Source organism: Sylvia atricapilla, chromosome 8 (assembly GCF_009819655.1).
Source record: "Sylvia atricapilla isolate bSylAtr1 chromosome 8, bSylAtr1.pri, whole genome shotgun sequence".
Classification (NCBI taxonomy): domain Eukaryota; kingdom Metazoa; phylum Chordata; class Aves; order Passeriformes; family Sylviidae; genus Sylvia; species Sylvia atricapilla.
In genome coordinates, this window is record NC_089147.1 from 7,950,317 (window position 1) to 7,969,805 (window position 19,489).

Below are 19,489 nucleotides of genomic sequence, written 5' to 3' on the forward strand. Positions count from 1 at the left end.
CTACTGACAAAACTGCCAGGGCTCCCTGTGAACACTGGTCTGAACGCACACTGCTCAGCTATAAAACAAATCAAGGCCCTCCAGTCTTTGCTTTTTCTTCAGTGTGAAATTCTAGAGATGAGAGACAGCAGGCTGATAAAGGGGAGAGGACTGGGAAGCTGTCTGGCCTCAGATCTCCTCTATTTCTCTGTCTGTTGGTCTAAACTCTTAAACAGATGACACCTCTCCACCTCTCGCCACTGGCAACGCTGCTCCAGGAGCTGAAACATCACTTACACTCATAAACACACTGCAAGCTGCATTTTGTGTTTACTCCACTGTCTTGTCAACAGCTGCTGTAGCACACACTGAAGTTGGGCATGATACCCGTGGGCTGTATCAAATAAAGGATTGAAATTCTAAAATGCAAGAAAATAAAGCACTCAGAAGTTAAGGCCCAACTAGAGTTTCTCTGGTTCATTCAAACAGTAAAAATGATGACACTGTACCTTAGTTTGCAGTGCTGTTTTGTCCCAGCTGCTGTGGAGCAGCAAATATTTTGTTTTGGGATGTTCAGGGCTTTCTGTATAATTTCTCATTATGGAACATTGTGCTAATGCATTAGTGGTTCATTTTACTGTATTGTATCTGTTTATCTATTTGTGTAAAACAATGATAAATCTCTCTGTTACATCAGTTAACATTAAATGTAGATACATAAATCAGCATAAAATCACCAGATTCAACCTAAATAAATCAACTACTCAAACTCAGAGAATACATTTAATATCTGAAGAGAAAAAAAGAATCTTCTGCAGGAACGGTTCCCAACTTTCCTGCAGGCACCTTCACTGATATCAGTGTCTACTAAAAAAATTACTTTAGGTGACACCCATTTCATAACCTAGGCATTAGAACCCCCTGTTAATGACAGTAGATGCACGAATGTTTATTTAGCTTTAAACTTATTTATAGAAACCATTGATTCAGTAGATTATTCTGGAACAGAACACACTGAGCCTGGGTTTCCCTTATTATGGATCTTACCACACTGAAATGATGTAACAAACTAATTAAAGCAACAACACAGTTTGGTTTTTCTCAAGGTTTGAGCCTCCTCCACTCTAATATCTCATAAATAATTACAATTATAAAGGACATACATTACCGTGTGTCTAAGTGGATGTGGTTATAAAGGAAAAATCTTGCTTTTAAGGCTGACACTGCACCAGTGGAGTGGCTCAGACAAATTATATATTTTTTTAGCAAGAAAAACACCAAAACCACTCTAAAAATAACCTTTTTTTCATAAAGAAAGCATTATCTACAACCTTACAGGCAGGAGAGAGATTCATATGAGATAAAAGCTCCAAGGCAGATAAGTCAAGAGAGGAGCAGAGGGATGGGCAGGAAGCCACACCGCCAGACTGACAGCTCACTTCTTGCAGGAGTATTTTGAATTGCTTCTCTTGTCATTACCTTAAGGAAGTTTTCACTTTGATAGCATAAATATTAAATATTTTTAAAGAGGAAAGTTCCAAAGAAATTGTGTGGAATTAATTTAATATTTTTTTTCTTCCATACAAAAGCAGAAGCCATTAACTAGGCTGCTCAGGGGCTACAAAGAGATAAATAAACCTGCACAATGTGACATTAGAAACGATCAGCTGTAGATTTCATTAATGTAACTCTAAGCTGAGCTCTTAGAATTTTAGCTCTGACCCTTTGTAATGTCAAATATTTTGGCCATGAGGCCTCTCCTTAGAGCGCTCCATGTATAAATACCTTTAATGTGCCAAGAAAAAGAGCCAGTCATAACTAAGCAAACAATCAAGAATAACTAAACCACAACAACAACCATAAAAAGCCTTCACATGCCATGTGTTCAGTTGTCTGTATTTAAAACTCCATTAAGGAAAAAAAATCTTTTAAAGGCTCAATATAAGTTTCATTTTTAAAGTGATACTTCGGCTGTGCAGTAACATTCAGGGCAGCAAATGGTGCCCAATTAAAGGGTGAAAGAGAGTAAAAAAATATTCTTCTCTGAAGAGTGCAGTATTTCAGTATCCCAGGGCTTTTTTTGCAAACAAGTGAGAGATTGAGCACCCATACCCTACTTGGATGTTATTTTCCACCCAAAAGCTGATAAAAGACTTAAAAGGATTTCTTAGACTCCCAAACTGAAGCTGGGGGAGAACATAAAATAAACACTAGATAGAATTGCTCTCCAGAAAAGAGATGTGTGACTCATTTGCTGAGCCCAGATGCTCCTGAGCAGGAGGATCCTCCCCTGCACACCTTGGGCAGGCTCAGCTCCTCTCTGCTGGTCCAGAACAGCACAGTTCAGCTCTGACAAAGAACAGAGCTCCTGAGATGGGCTCTCCTGCTAAAGAACAAAGCAGAGGGTGGAAAGCAGAGGACAGCAAGACAAATGAAGCTGGCAGCATCACAGCTGGGCCCAGGGGTGTGTAAGGAAGCAGCGTGGAAGGGAATCCTTGTCCTGTGGCAGGGAGGGAAAGCTCAGAAAGAACAAGGGATGGCCTAAAATACAACTTCAGCAGGGTCAGCTCCTAGAGCTCCATCTGCCTTCCCCAGCCAACACTGAGCACTGCTTCACTGCTGATCTTGTTGCCCTCAGTGGTGGAGGAGACTCTGTCTGGGGCTGGATTCAGGAGTCCCCAGAAACAGCAGGGACAGGTGAGACAGGACTGGAGATCGGTGCTGCCATCAGAACCTCCACAGAGGGAGGCAGAAAGGATTCACTCCGCTGGCTGCCAGCCCCTCCTGAGTGCTGCTCTCCTGAGGAAAAGCCAAGGCCACTTCGTGTCTGCCAGAAGGATGGTCCTGGTTTGAGGACAAGAGGCCTGAGAAAAGCCTCCCACCAGAAATCTGAGATTGAACACATAGAGAGCAGTAAGAAATCTCACACATCCCACGTGCGGCTAGCCTTGTTTCTGCAATCAGATCAACCACTAGAAACCCACTGATTTCAGTAAAATCGTGATTTTGCAAACACTGAGAATGTAGAGAAATTTGTGCTGTAAAAAATACTAAAAAAATAAAAATGCAAACTGACAATTTTTATTCCTCAGAGGCAATAAAGTTACATTTCAAGCATAAGAAATGACAATTTATCAAAGCCCCTACCCCAGCTGGAGAATTCGTGGCTTCTGGAATACAAACAGTAAAATCCTTAACGAGACGAGCACCACAGCAAGAACTGCTGCTTCAGAAATACCCTGAGCAGCCACGCTTACCCAATTAGTGATCTGGCAGGAAAGTGAGCACATTCCCCCCATTCAGCTCTACAGAAGAAAAATAAATATTTAATGTATGTAAACTCAGTCACTGACTGATCATTAAACATTACCCTAAAGAAACTGGAATATCTTATATACTCACACACATTTTTTTTTGCAGCTTTTCTCCACATCTTTGTGAAGATTAAAGAACTTTCGTAGGATCTAAATAAAGAGCTCCAAGTTTTCATGAAATAGCTTTGTGTGGTTATTGCCTACACCAGAGTACTGCAAATAATTGTACCTAAAATACAATTTATGAGTGAGAAAAAGAAAAATTGCTTGTGATGCTGAAAACCCCTACATTTCCTGCAGGGTTTTCTGGGGAGCTGAGAAAAACTATTCTTCTCTTTCTAAAGTGCAGCTTTGCTTTTCAGAGGAAAAGGAGTATTTCCACAGTCTCTGCCCTACACCTAAGGAAGGAGACACCATGGGCAGTGGTGGGTCAGGAAAATGTGGAGTCAGGTCACCCAGGGCAGGCAGCTCTGCCCACTCCCACCCAGCAGAGCAGTGGCCAGCCCAGAGGGGCTGCAGGAGCTGCCCCTTCCCCACAGGGTGTCAGCTTGCAAGCTGCTGTACATCTCATTAAATGTTCCCACAGCTTCTCAGAACTGCTGATCTGTGTGTCAGCTCTGCTCCTCAGGAAAGGAGCCGCTGCATCATTAGTGGCTTTCTGCTACAGAAAGGAAAAAAAAAAGACTGTTAACACCCCTTCAGCACAGACATGACTCAAAATGCTGAAGTTTTCAGGACACCAGCTTTTCACATCAAGAATAAAAAATGTATTCCCCGGTGAAACAATAAGAAACATAAAGAAATGGTATCAGGAGGTCAACATATACTACTGTACCTCACCACTCACCTTCAGAGCCACCCTCCCACCAGCTCTGCAGGACTAGACTGCCATGAGCATTCCGTGTCTGCAGATCCTGTCACACCAAAGCCTGAAACCCAATAATTGTGTACAGATGAAATTAAAATTGAGCTTGATCTTTTATTAAGATTTTTGAATGGATATTATCTTCAATTAGCATTAAGTGTCAGAAGGGAGTCCCTCTCCTATATCAGGGTGTCCACACGAAGAAAGACACCAGAGCACAGCTCTGTGAGCCAGGGCAGCCATCCACATCCCAGCAGCACCACCACTGCTCTTCACACTGCAGCAGCTGCAGTTCCTTCCTTACAGCCCCAGGAGAGTTTGCTACTTAAGGCTCTTTTTGTTTCATGCATAATATCCAGAGCATGACGAGCTTTTGATTAATCATATGGTGATTAATTAGTTGCACTCCTTCTGGTTTGGATTCAGCATAACAATCAGCTCCTCACAGCAGCATATTCCCAAGTTCTGGGGTTGGGGAATTACCTGTCACTGGCTGCACATGCACCACATTCCTCTGTGCACCAATTCGTCCGTACATTCCTCATGTGTTCAGGTTCTCTTCCTGGAGCACTTGCATGGAAGAGGCAAAAGTCATCCCAATTATGCATCAGCACTCTGCAGTCAGCACCACGCAACAAGAGGTATTTTTAACGTGTATTAAAATGTAACTGTACTTTTCAACCAGTGTTATTGAATCAAGAGGCTGATCCAACAACATTTGTTATGAATAATAAAATACACGTGGCCAGACAATGCATTTTGAAAGCAAAATTGTCTTATATACACAAACATCTATTTTAGATTAAAATATTCCATATCATTCAAGACAAAAATAAAATTATGTCCAACTTAGACAAACAATATGTGGGACATAATGCTCGTACCTCAAGCTCAGCTATAGAAAAATTCCCATTAGGCCCACGGGTGCAGAGGATAACAGGCCCATCCTTCCAAGGAGCAGTGAACTGACAGCTCCAGGAAGGACAGATGTTTGTCCTAGCACAAGCTCAGCTGTGCCAGGTCAGACCCAAGACCATCAAACCCAATAAATGGTCATCCTCCAATAAGTAATCAAAAGAGAGAACCAGCAGAGGCAAAATAGGGAGTGATTTCAATACTGTCCCAGTCCCCAGCAGCTTGTGGCTCAGCCAGAGAAGGTGTAACAGTATTCAGATAAAGAACCTGCAGTTGTAGCTTTGCCTTTTATGGGTTTCTGACAGTTGCTTAAATCCCAAATGTTCTTTCTAATTAGCATATATTTAAATATGCATGAATCCATCTATACTCTTGCCTTCTCTGGGGCCTTGGGGGTGGCAGAGTGCAGGGTGTCTTCTCCCATTAGTTTCTAGTAGTAAATTACCATTTTTGTGAATTATCTGTAAGAAGCAACTCTTCTCTTTCTGCTGCAAAACAAAACCCAAAATGGAGGTTAACTACTAACCTGTGAAATCTATTGTCTGATTGACATTTTAAGAAAACCGCTGCTTTTTACTTCATCCTTGCTATTTTCCTGGTTTAGCACTGCAGAGCTGGAGACCCTGCATCACCTCAAAGCCTTAAATTTTTATTTCATTTGTAGGCAAAGCATCCTTGAGTCCCACACAGTGACACTTTTCCAATCCATCTCTGCCTGCTCACTCGCTGCCATTTCCCCAAGATCTGATACAGTATTTGTGCAGAGACATTGCCAGCGTAATTTTAGAAGTTTCCCTGGTAACCACTGCTGACATCTCTAACTCAAAATTTAAGAGTACAGCTCTCTGTAACACCCTTACATGGCAAAGTGTCTCGCATCAGTTCAGCTCAGGAGCCTTGCAAACGACAATTCAATTTCTTCTGCTGTTCACAGAGTTAAGGTACATGCCCACGGACATTCTTTTCACTTAGAGAAAGCTGCCCCCACCTTCCCCAGTCTGCAGAGAGGGAAAAGGCACAGATGAAACTCTCAGAAAGTGATTCAAAGAAGGGAAAGTGGGACTGGAAAGAGATAGATGCTGAAGAGAGCTGATAAGAGACACAAGGGTAGGGAGGAGCTTAGAAGCAGCAGCATTCAGAAGGCAACAGGAACACCTGAAACGTATTGAGCTGGCAAGAGAGAACAGCAAACAAATGATTTTACAGAAATGAGGAAAACTATGAAAAAAGGGGAAACAGTATTTCTTTAATCAGTCCTTCAGTATATTATCTGGAGGATGCTCACCTTCCTCTCCAGGTCTGGGAGGAGGTAAAAGAGGGCCACTGTGAGATGCTGTTGAGGGCCCCTATGTGCCTCAATGCTCTATCTTTGGGCATGGATGCTCTCCCTTCTGTGGGTTTTACAGACAACCAGGCCCCATCCCTACCTTGCAAATTAATTTATAAGTAATACCTTTAATGAACAGTATTCCCATGCCTGTCTAGACCCTGTTGTCCCTTTGTGTGACCCTGCTGCTGTGAGCTTTCCCCACTCCTGTTCATCCCAAAGGCTCATCCTGTTCCTATGCCCCTGCCTATTGTCCAGGGCCCTGTGAGTCCTCTGGGGCTGAGCTTATCCATCATCTAATGCTTTGGAATTCTGGTCCACAGCAGGCTCTTACTGTTATATGATCACAGGTCAGAGTGAGAAGAATGAATACCAAGAGACACGAATAAAGAACCAGGGGAAAAATCACTTTGAATTGAGAATATTGCTTTGTCTTCATTCTCCCATTTTCCCAGGTACATCAGTGCATATTGGAAGACATCTCTAGGAATATATTTTCCCCCTCACACATATTATTACTTTTGTTTTAACTCCTCAGGAACTGGAGTGCTGTGATTCAGCACATGGTGTCAAAAGGAGATTTCTTGGGCAACACTCTGGGCCCCATCTTTCCTCCCACCCTTCATCTCCCAAGTTTCAGTTTCTTTGACATAGAATCTCTCCCTCTATTTGTGTATTGCTTACCACAAACAAAGTCCAGTTTCCTGTTTTGGAACTGACAATGTAGAGAAAGGAAAGGCAGTAAATAATACAGCTAAGGGCAGGATAATTTAAGAAAATGTTGGAGAATCCCTGTTGATTAACCTGCATTGTTAACCCAGGAAAACCTAGGGAGTGTGGTGCTCATTAAGGTGTAAGGAAAATTAGACAATACAAAGAGGAAAGGAGAAATCCAGCTGTTTGGGCCCTTACTACAGCAAAAACAACAGAAAAAATCCTCAAAACCAGAGTCAAGCCACAATGTCAATCAAGGACAGAAAAAAAAAGGAACAAAAAATATAAAGAAAGTGTACAGAAACAGGAGAGTGGGGTGAAGTAGAGACCAGAGAGCTCTAAGCCATTATAAAAAGAAAATGCTGAGGTAGGGAACTAACACTGCCACTACAGAGGTCACCAGGAAACTGCTGGGGGAGGGGGGATCCCTGGGACTGAATTCACCCTGATAGGGTCAAAAATATTTACTGCCAAAGCAGGTTAGCTATAATTAGTGCATGGGAACAGACAGTAAAAGGATTGTGATGCTAATGTCTGGGATTTTCAAAAGTATTCAGAAAGCTTTTTGTTCTCCACCACTTGAAGCCCCTTATTGTCTTTGTATCCCAGGTTATTGATGGTTTCAACTACAATTCCGAGTGCAGAAGGAATACAGAACTGATTATCTCCTGCTGTTGTGGCTGAGTTCACCAGCCCTTCAGAGTGAGAAAGAGGCAATGTCTCCACGGATGAACATTTCCCCTCTAAAATTTCTCAGCCATGCACCACAGCCCCCAGCTTTCAGCATTCTCTCAGAAGCCTTTAACATGTTTTTTCTTAGATGACTAGACGTGAAAATGTGCTTTCCACTCTTATTATTACATTACTGAGCCTCCTTTCCCTCCACTCCTTTATTTTCTAACTGCTTTAACATGTTTGAGAACAAGCAGTGCATGAGAGTGCAACTCGCACTTTTAACAGACATCCGTAAATTTAGACTTGAATTACACTGCTGGTGCCATGCTGTGCAGCTGCTGGGGGGAAAATAGGCCAGGATAGAGTAGTTACTGACAGAAGAGATTTTCATGTAATGGTACTGTTAGGTACAATTCAAGGGTCAGCATCTCCACTTTCCAAATATCCGTGAAGAGGCACAATCCCCCTCTGAGTCTAGCTGCATTCCAATATTGGATGAAATGAAAACCAAACAATTTGTCTTCCAGAAAATCTGGACTCATCACCTGGACTTTATGGGATACAACTCCCTCGGCTGCAAAGCCACAAACACGCTCACAAGCATGTGAAAAATCCAAGTTTTACTTTCTGCAGTTCCTACAGTACTGGACATCTCCTTCTTCCTGCACTGGCCTAAAACCAAATGTAACCTTCCAACAGCATCTGACAGGGCTAAGGGAGCCACAGGTTAGGACCTGAACAGAGATCTAAGCTACACTGACCTTTTAACTCTGCTTGCAGGTATCATCTGCAGAGTCTAAATCAAGTCTTCCTAACAGAACACACAATCCTGCTACCTTGACAGTGAATCTAGAAGAAATTTTGGCTTTTCCCCCAGGATAATGGATCACCTTGCTCCAAGCCTCAAATCTCTGTGGTAGGGAGAAGTCAGGAGAAGGTCCTCAGACCAGATCCCACCATGAACCATCCATGAGGATGGTAAGGACCAAAGAACAAATTTCCAGCCATGAAGTTTCTGGTCCATGTTCAGATGAGTGGAATCTGCAGCTGCTGATGGAACAGTTCTGATGTTTACCCTTCATCACCGGCACATTTCCATAATTTCTTAACATTTTCTTACTGAGCCTGATGCTCCAGGGCATCACAGCTCCTTATAGCTCCTCAACATTTCACAAAATGCAGGTGACTGCAAAGCTGTGGATGAGCTGCTCTGTCAGGGTAGTGAGGGCAGCACAAGCAAGGGCTGGGTGATAGAGTTTGTCCCTGATTCCTCTTCAGAGCTGGGAACGGCTCAGTGTCTTCCCACCCTGAGAACCTGGCACCCCAGAAATCTGCCTACAGCCTCTGCTAAGGTAGCCCAGGCTGCAGTGGTGCCACAGCAGAGCTGTTTCCTGCAGGTACAAGACAGGTTCTTTTTAAATAACACAGTCCTTCACTATCCTTCCTTGCTGCTCAGCAAAATTTACTACCTGCTAATCACGAGCTGATGATAAGGTTTTCCTCAGTCTGCTGGAAAAGCCAGCAGTGTAAGTGGGCCATTTTCCAGTGCTCATTAGGCACTCTGAGCCCAGCACCACACCAGGACACAGACAGGGCAGTACTGCAGGTGCCCAGTTTGCTGCCAGCTGCTCCAAGACTCTCCCTGGATTCTGCAGCTGCAGAGCTGAGGGCAGCTCACCCCAGCTGCTCCCAGGTGTCCCCAGCCCTGGCCTGACCCTCAGCTCACCTTCCCGAGGAGAAAGGAGGCTGTGCAGCCACCTGGGGATGGAGGAGAGAGAGAGGGAAGGCAGAGCTCCATCACACCCACACTCTTTATACAGCAGATGTGACACAAATTTCAGCCACAGCTTTGCTGGCCCAGGAGCTGCTGCTTCTCATGGATCCAGCAGTAGATACACCACACGGAGCCCATGAGCATAAATCCATTTATGTTACGGTGTTCCTAAAGCCCAAAACTAAAGAGGGGCTTTTTTTTTATCTACACTGGGAAGGTATTTTTGCCATAAACCATTTCAGACCAAAGCAGCAGGTAAAGGAAGGGCAAAGACAGAGCAGTAAGGAGAGATTAAGGCCAGCGAGATGATACACAGGACCCTGCACTGCTCACCAACCTTCTCCTAACTCATTCTTTTCCCAGAGAAACTCTGTCAATGCCTTACCACTTGACTAAGGTGGAACCCTTAATTAACATTTGCAAATTATTTTCATATCCCCAGGTAAGAGATGCAATACAAATATGTGGCATTATAAAAGAACAGCCCTTATGCCTGGACTCCTTTAGTGGTGCAGAGTAAAAGGAATCACTTAGAGAATAAAGAAAATAGTAAAACCCAGACCTGGAAATGTCATCTGCATTTTTGACCTCAGAAATATAAAAGCATATTTAGCTGGGACATTTAAAGAATGCCAGAGCCTTCCATGTTACCTTTACCCAAAACAGGACAGAGGTCATTGTTCACTGCATCAGAAGATGACTTGTTAAAGTGCAAAAAAGAAAGCACTGTGCTTTGAACATAACATCCTCGATTACATTTTAAAGTTGCCAGTTACACAGGATTGCAGATAACAGGTTCTGGCAACCAGCAAAGCAAAGGACAGGCTGATTTAAAGTGACTCCCAACAGCGACCTGCAGATAAGCCCACTGCTCAAAAGAGATTCCTGGGGGCATTGGGCTTTCTTTTTGAACTAGGTTTGAACTAGCAGCTAATGGGAGAGCTTTCCTGCATTCCTCCTTTATAACTAGGTACAGGCAAATGGGAGACAATGACAAATGACATTCAACTGTAACATCTTCTTTTTGTATTATTATTAAAAAATGGCTTTTGTGAATGCCTTTGGGGTTCCACATTCTCCAGGGCAGATTTCTGCTCTACATCACACAAGTATAAATCTGGAATAATGTCAGTGAAGTCAAAGGAAATATTTGGGCATTACACAGATAATTTTGAGCAGAACTGGGCAAGACTGATCTAATTACAAGAAGGGACAGGCAGATATTCTGCCATTAGTTCAGGGGCAAGGGGAGCACAGCAGGTTGCACGTGTTGTTTCGATCAAATTTGACTTTATCACATGCAAGCTGGAGGCTTTGAGGCACATAAAACTACTCCCCAAAATATTAGATAATAGTTTTATACATTTTATACATTTTTTGCATTTCCTGCCCCAAGGCACCAGTTTATATTTCCAATAACCATATGTATGTGAATCCTAAATTATATGGCAAGCAGAATTTCAGCTTGGTGGAACAAACCATGATCCAGTAACTGCTAATCTGATTGACTAAGAGATCTGTTGAGTTTAATTGCTGTTAAAAGTTCACACCCATGAACGTGGATGTTTATTTCCTGTCCTCATGATTTGTCTGGCTTCCTATTTAAACTGGGAAACATATGGAGAGGTAAAACACTGTCTGCTGTGATACGCACGTTGTCTGGGAAGGAACTCTGATGTTTCACATTAATGCTGTCTCATTCACAAGCCAGATCCTATTCTAAGTGAACTAAAATCCTCAATAATTGCCTTAAAGCTCTGCTTGACACCCTTGTCACCACGAGTCAACAGTCCTGAGTCTACCATTTGCTTTTGAAATTAAAGCACAATAATACCTACATTTCCTGGACTCATGCTCTGTGAAGCATAACTGGGCAGATGAAGAACTTTCAAATGTGCAAGACAAGCAGGTAGATATTAAGTAATACTCAAAAACGCCTTTACATTACACAACCTTATGACACTGACAGTGCTGCAATTAGCAATAACAGTTCTGACCTGGAAAATTTCCGTGATTTTGCAGCTTCTTTTCATTCTACCTTCAGCCTGCAACAGACTGCATACACTAATATAAGTTTAAGTAAACCAAATCCAAATAAATTTTAATAAAACAGAGTTTTAAAGAAAAAAAAATCCCCAAAATCCCTCTTCCTCATGTTTTTCCCCTGCATACCTGATACCTGTTCCATCTTGTGCTCCTTCATAGAATGCATCTTTCCTACAGAGCTAATTTTGATCACTTGGACTCAGCCAGCTGCGTGGCAGCTTTCAAGCTTTGATGCACCAGGCTGTAACTTTGACAGAGCAGCCAACAAACTGACCAAGTTGGCATGACAGAAACACAAGCTCAAATTAAATCCCGTTGACTTAGCAGGAGCCTGTGAGGAGCAACCCCTGAGCTGGCAGTCAGGCCCCAGCAGCTCACTGAACCCACTGACCAGAATATTCAACAGCTTGTCTAAGAATGCTCCTCTCTAAACAGACATTAATCCCTGCTTTGGAAAAGTTCCCTGCTAACCCTGAGATTACTGACAGGTTTATTTTCCAAAGAAAATATTTCAAAACACAAATATTTTTTCCTCTTTCAAATCATTCTTAATAAGTCACTCTCTTTCAAATGATTTTCATACTCATTAAAGTAACAACATCAGCTGTTCTCCGTTGAAGCTCTCTGTATTCACATTCAGTTCCTCAGTTTACACTGGAGTCTACAGACAGCAGATTTTAGAGGCAAGAATCAGGTCTCTCTCTGCAGTCATATACCGGGATGCACACAGCAGTGGGGTTAAATTATAATTACTGAAGCAATTAAAGTAATCCCCCATAATGAGAGAACATCCCAGGAAATGAAATAAGCTGACACAACAGAAAGTTTCTTATTCCTTTAGGCAAATGAATTCAGGTAACTGTAGCCTAAAATTTCTTCCACTGTGGGCACACATCTGGTATTTCATTAGTTTTGAGAAATAAAGTGTTTTCTTCCCTTGGCTGCAGCTCCTCACTGGTCTCTCTGGGTCAAATAAATCTCCAGAATAGAAGATGAAGCCTGTGACTTGGGTCATATATAATGGAAGAGTCAGTGGGTTGACCTTACCTCCAAACAAACACCGAAAGACATTTTTCTCACTGAAGGATAAAATACACTAACACGGAGGCTGAAGATTTCTTTTCTTCTCAGCTGCCCCCTTCCCTTAAAATGCCTGAACCTTCATGAGCAATGACTCTGCACCCCATGGAATGGAGCCACAGGGCCCCCTCACTCCTCCAGAGCTGCTCATTGGGAAGTGCACTGGAACTCACTGCAAAGAAAGTTTGAATTTCACCTTTGCAAACGACCTATTGCATTTTACTGAAGGATTTACATATGCATTTAAGTCTGCCAGAAAATAAACAAATACTGTATCAATTTAGCTTCCCAAAACCTGCAACAGTGTGACCCGGATACCAATAATCCCACTTTTCTGAGAGTGCTGTTACACTGCTGAGAAAGAACAAAGCCAAGTGCTACAAAAACACCTCAGAAAGCCAAATCCCATTTTTCTGCAGCCTTGTACCACAGCAGTGTTTTCAGACACTAGCAATTCTTCTTGATTTACCAAGACCTCTCAGGTGTTCCTGCCACTCAACAATTAGTTGCTTCTGGCCAATTTTTTTTTTCTCCCCTCCAGACCACAGCCAGCAGCATCCCTAGACTGTAACTTTGCTTTATAGCCTCGGGCCAGTTATGAAACCAGCACATTGCTTCAGTGAGAGACAAATGATTCCAAGGTACCAAGGAGCAGAAGGACTTGGGAAAAGCTGTTCAACTCTGGAAAAAAACCAAAAAGAACCCAAAACCCAAGCATGCACGTGTTTCAGAAGTGATGGGAGGAAGGTGTGGTTTTCTTACACAGGGAGAGATCCATGGGATGGCCTCTCCTATTGCCAGGTTTACCTGACACAACAGGCACGAAGTAAAAAATCTGTGCCTGAAACACAGGAGATGCTGCCAGGTATTCCTTTTTTTTTTTTTTTTCTAAACTAAACAGGTGAAAATTTAAAAAACGGAATGTCAAGAGATGTTCTCTGAATCACATCTGTGGGTATAGTCACAGAAAACTGCAGGAATTTTGAGAGCTGACCAAAGAGAGTGAAAATGGGCCTTGGAATATAAGAGTCAAACAGAATTAGTGAGCTCCTTTAGCAAAGGAGAGGTGGAAACTTCACCCAATTTCTTTGGCAACCCCACAGAGATGTGGTGGGAGCTTTACTCCTGTGATCCAACAGCTGGATGCTTTTCTACAAGATGTACTTCCTTGGGAAACCTCTCTGCTGTGGTGTGTTCAGGACCAAAATGTAGATTCATGAGATAGGCAACCCTGCTGAGTTTTCTGTCTTTGCCTCCATGAAACATGCTCTGCTTCCACAACATGTCATCTCCTGAAATCCTCATCATTGCTTTCTCTGTGGAAAGATGGCTTTGTTCTGGGTTGCTTCTATGAAATTCTGAAGGACCAACTTGGATTTTTTAAGGCAGGGGAGCAAAGTGGGTATGTGCACTCCCTATTTCCACTGATGGAAAAGGACGGCTGAACAGCAGCTTGGATTGGATGACTGTGCTCTTTCCAGTAATTAGTAATTAATTCCAGTAATGTATCTATGGTACAGCAAAGAAAAACAGACAAAAATGTTCCTAACTCTAGAAACAGATCACCAACACACTCAAATAGGTTTCTCCACTCTGCACGGCCTTTAACAGCACTCCCTAGAGAAATTAATTTCCTAGATAAACACTTTTTTTTAACATAACACTAATTGTATTCTGACAATTTTTGTGTTTAAGTAGAAAATAGAACTGCTACATATTCATTAGTCATGGAACAACTCTAAGTGTTGTGCCACACCATTAATATTTTAGTCTCTTTCTTCTCCTGTAAGAAGCAATACAATTTTTCAAACCATCAGTTCACATTACTAAAATGGGAAAAAAAAACCCCTAAAACATGATAGGTGAAAATGAAACACACAAGGCCTTAATTCAGTGAGTAATAACTTACATAATTTAATAAAACAGGACAGGAGTCCTCTCACTGAGGTCAAAAGAAACAATCACATGCTTTAAGTTAGCTCTGTACCCACAGACCTCGCTGCCGTTTCCCACTGATTCTTACTTGGAGGGAGGATTACTGGAAAATTGTTGCCCCCTGTTGCTCTCTCCATCTTTTGCTGGAGGTTATCAGGACAACAGAATGAGACAGAGGTTCTTCTCCCAACATTTTGGTTCATTTGCACCAGTAACCTGTTATACTCCAGCCTATGACAGGACAGATGAGGTGAACACAAACTTCTTTCTGCTGGCACTGCACCGTCCTTGGGAATCCTAAGTAGTAAATGAAGAGGTTAAAGCCAGGAATGTCTCTGTGTAAGCAGCAGCTGGGTGAAATTAATCACCTGGACAAGAAATCAAGAGTCTGCCAGTGCCCTTTGTGAAATCAGGAGTACAAAGTAAGAAACTGTACATAAAGCAATGCAGCACAGAGCACTGAGGTTTCATGCAGACTGCATGTTCTTTTACCAAAAATCTATTTTATCTGCATAGCAAAGATTACTGAGAATTAGTCCTGTTTTCTAAACGCATTTAGTGTTTGTACACAATGTTCCATTTCCACTGGGAATGCCTACTAGGTACCTGCACAACTTGAAACAGTTTTGTGATGCCTAGGACAGGCAGCTGCGGGAAATGATTTACTGTGAACACACCACTCACAAGAGTAAGTTATGCCAAGGATTTACTGCAATTTCATAGAAGCAAAACAAAACGCCGCCTTTTGAAGGGCATCACAGAAAACTATCTTTTCAACTGCTGCAATGAAAATAAATGCCTTTTTTCACATCAGCACACAGTAACAATCTCTCAAGCATTTCCACGTAAAAGCTTCTTAAGCTTTGAAATGGCATATTTAAGCTAATTGTTCTGTGCTAAAAGAAACAGAAAATGCAGAAAAAATTGTGTTCCTTCTTCCTTACTTTTTCTCCATTATAACACTGATGTCTTTCTTACATAATTACCAAAACTGAGTTCATCTACTTTAAAAACATAAGAACTAAAATATGCATTTACCTTTTGCTGTTCCTTTCCTACCCCCCTCCTTTTAAGCTGTAAAATCATGTTCTGAAGCCACTAAAAGTAGCGTGACATCTGTGAAATGATGCATTTTGTTTCTAATGCATGCACTCAGCTGCAGATTGACTTTGAAGTACTTAATTCTGAAATATCTAAAATAATCCCACGTCCCAGCAAAATGGCACCACAGCATTCAGAACCATGTCTTTCTTACAGAAGGGTCACGGTAAGAAAGGGACCAGACACACACTCATCCTTTTCAGTTCTGCTTTGTTACCAGATTTCCTGTTCCCCAGAAACCACACAGCTGCTTTGCTCCACACTGCCCAAGGCTCACATGTCCCAGAAAGGAATTCAGAACACAGGATAAGGGAAATTTTAGGATGAACTGTCTCAGACAGTAGATAAGGTAATGGATGCAGAGTGGAAAGGCCAGACATAGAGCTGTAACCTAAAATGAATATGTCTGGTAAGAAGAAGAATATTGTGTTTATATTTCAGTTGCCTCACTTTGTGCTTACTGCACAAAATGTTCACTCTGTTCCTGGTAACTTCTGGGGCAAGCCACACAATCCCTTTTAGAACCCAGAGCCTGAGCAGAGGATTGCTCCAGAATCGACAACACACAGAGCAATGGGACATGGAGAAGTTAGGGAGAGGCCGCAGCTTTGATTTAACTCACTTCTGGAGCTAGAGGTGAGGAGGGATGAGGATTAAAGTCCCAGACACTTACACCCGTAACAAAAATACAAGGGTTTCTCAGGCAACTATGCTAAGACTTTCTCTGAACCATGGCATTGTCTCCAACAGTTCCCCACAGTGAGAATTGCAAAATACGGGTTTTTTCCTTGCAATACAATCCTTTTTTTTTTTGAGCACTGCAACCACTGCCAATTACCAACTTCTTGCTTTGCCTGTTTACATCCTATATGATCTTAGCAGCTGATGGCAGAGACAGAGATGTGCCATCTCCTCACCCAGAGCAGGACATAAGCATTCACATGATGAACTTGCCTGCCTCACATGCCTTTAACTATTGCTGATTTACTTAATCAGGTCTCACAAAGAAGAAAATTAAACCCATACCTATTAGAAACAATGACTGCTTTTTAATAATTTTGCCCAGGCTGGCTGAATCCATTCACTGTCTCTGTGATTTCCCTCTGGCTGTATACTGCAGTCACACACTCTCACTTGCTTCTGTAAGGCCTTTTTAATAAAATTAACACCACTGCAAACTCACTCCTTGACTCTGCCAAGCAAACAGCATGACTCTACTCATTAGAGCTGGAGAGCCATTCATGCACAGAGTAGCAAATTCACCATCTATTAAGAGAAAAAAATAAGGTATCCAAAAATTGGAGGAGTTATTCAAAGTTTAACTCTGCTGGCAGCAGAAATATATCATGAAGTGAAACCTACCATTTAAATAAGGAAGAAAGCCAGCCAGCCAGGCAGAGACATTAAAGGGAGACCAATTCTGAAGCCCTTGTCAAACTGATGGAAGCAGCAGTAGCACTGCAGCACTCAGGGCCAGGTTATGGTACCAAACTTCCACAGACTGAACACAGCAAGTCCACATTGAAGACAGACAATACTCAGCTCAAAAAGCAGGACACACTTTTGCATCAGGATTTCCCCCATGAATGAGGCTCATTAAATGAAACAAACCTTTCAATCGTGTCCATGGGTATATTTTAAATGGTAAATCACAGACATGCACGTTTTCTGACCAGAGTACCATAAAATTCCTATTAACTACCATTGCTTCAGTTCCAATCTCAGTGCTAACTCTTCCAGTAGTCCTCAGAAATACTGTATACACGTTTTCCTCTTTAATGTTGAGATATCATGATTGTCAGGAACCAAGACAGAGGATCACGGGGATATTTTCTTCTAACAAGAATACATTTTGCTTGTGGATATAGACTGATTCTGAAGTCTGGTAGCTCTGGGATGAGCATGTTAGTAAGCAAGGTTAAAACAGGTATTTCTCTAGGTTCCCATGGGAACACAACACCTCCAAATCAGGATAGTTTCAAGATACTGGGTTAAACACTTATTAAAACGTATCTAAAAAGGCTATTCCTGAACTTTTCAGCAGCTTCCCAGTTACTGTTCACTGAAACTACAGGCTCAGGGCACAGGAGGGGGTGACACTTTATCACTGCTTACTGCACAGTGTGTTCATGGCTTCCTTGCACTCTTACAGTGTGTTTTCCACAAACACTTCCTGCTGCCTGCCCTGGGTTTGTCCAGCCAGACACACCTGCTACCAGCTGCTAAGGAAATACCTTCTGTAGTTCGGTCCAAGTTCTGTGTGGAGAAGTTTGTGATTAATTTGAGATAAAGAAATTCTGCCTTAATTTCTGTTGCACTGGGAAGATGAGAGGAATTCCAAGAAAAAAGGCTTAAAGCTGGTGAATTCGTGGAATTGGCACTGGTGGGGTAAGTGGTCAGGCCTGAGGTCTTAAAGCTCTTTTCTACCCTGAATTGAATGATGTCTGTGCAGATTCCTGAATATGAACAACTGCATTCCATCTCTCCCTATGCTTCCATATACATCAGGACTTGCAGCCTAAATGGAACTTGTGATGTCCACAAGATGCTTTTTTTAATTGCCATTTCATTCCTCTCAGTGACTAACTAGACTATGGAGCATATCCTGTCTTCTCAGGATCACAGATCTGTTAGCAATAATTACAACAGACCAGTTGCAAGCCAACCAGAAAGCTGACAAAAATAGAACTCTCCTTTTGAAACTAAAAATATCAGGGGCTCTTAAATGGAATAGCGAGAAAGGCCTGGTGAGCATTAAACAAACAGATGAGATTAAGAAGTTTAGACACTTATAGCACTGTATCCAAATGCTACCCCTATTAATAGGGAGATTTCTCAATCTGATTTTTAAAGAACAAATCCCTGAAGATGAAAGCAGCAGACTAATAGAGTTATATCTACTATGCTATTTTTCAAAAATCAGGAGGATAAATAAATGAATACCTTAATCTACAAAACCACTGGGATAACACAAATTAGGAAAACACAGATTCGGACAATAAGAGAAGCTGTGTTCAATAAAGTCTTGATCATTCAAGGTAAGTATACTGGAAATGAAATTTTTCTGCCTTATTTGATTCTTTAGGAAATAATCTCTTCTACATCTCTACCCAAAGTACCAGAAAACCCACTACACAAAAGAAACAGAAATCTCCCACTGTACCTCAGTGGACACAAGCTTTTCTCCCATCCCTGAAATCAGAATTTATTGTATCCATTACTTTATCCATATTGTACTTTAAATATGCTGCTGCTATAGTGCTCTAACATTTCAATTTGCTTGTGCCATTTTCAACATTTCCTCAAAGTTCTTCATAAGAATATACAAAGGAAGAAAACTGTTTACTGAATAAAACAAAGCCTATCCTCCCTCTAAACAAAACCTTCATTAATCTTGCATAGACTTCAGTTTCTTTTGTATAGAAAAGGAAAAAAAATCCTATACATATCTGGAAAGGTATCCTGCAATAAGAAACTTCAGGATATTTACTTAATTTCTTAGACTGAAAGTAAGTTTGGAATCACCATTTCATGTAACAGCTTTTTGTAAGATGTTACCAGTCATTTTCAGGGATGGTTTATACTTGACACTATGCCTTAGACCAATATTTCAGACTTTACTTAAAAATATTAGCACCTTTAAATACTGCATTCTAGGAATACTTGACTGGAGAACAAGCTGCATAGGAAAACTATGGTAAAATGGACCTAATCTTGAAGTGGATTTCACGAAAGCAAATTGCCACACCACCACATCTTGTGTC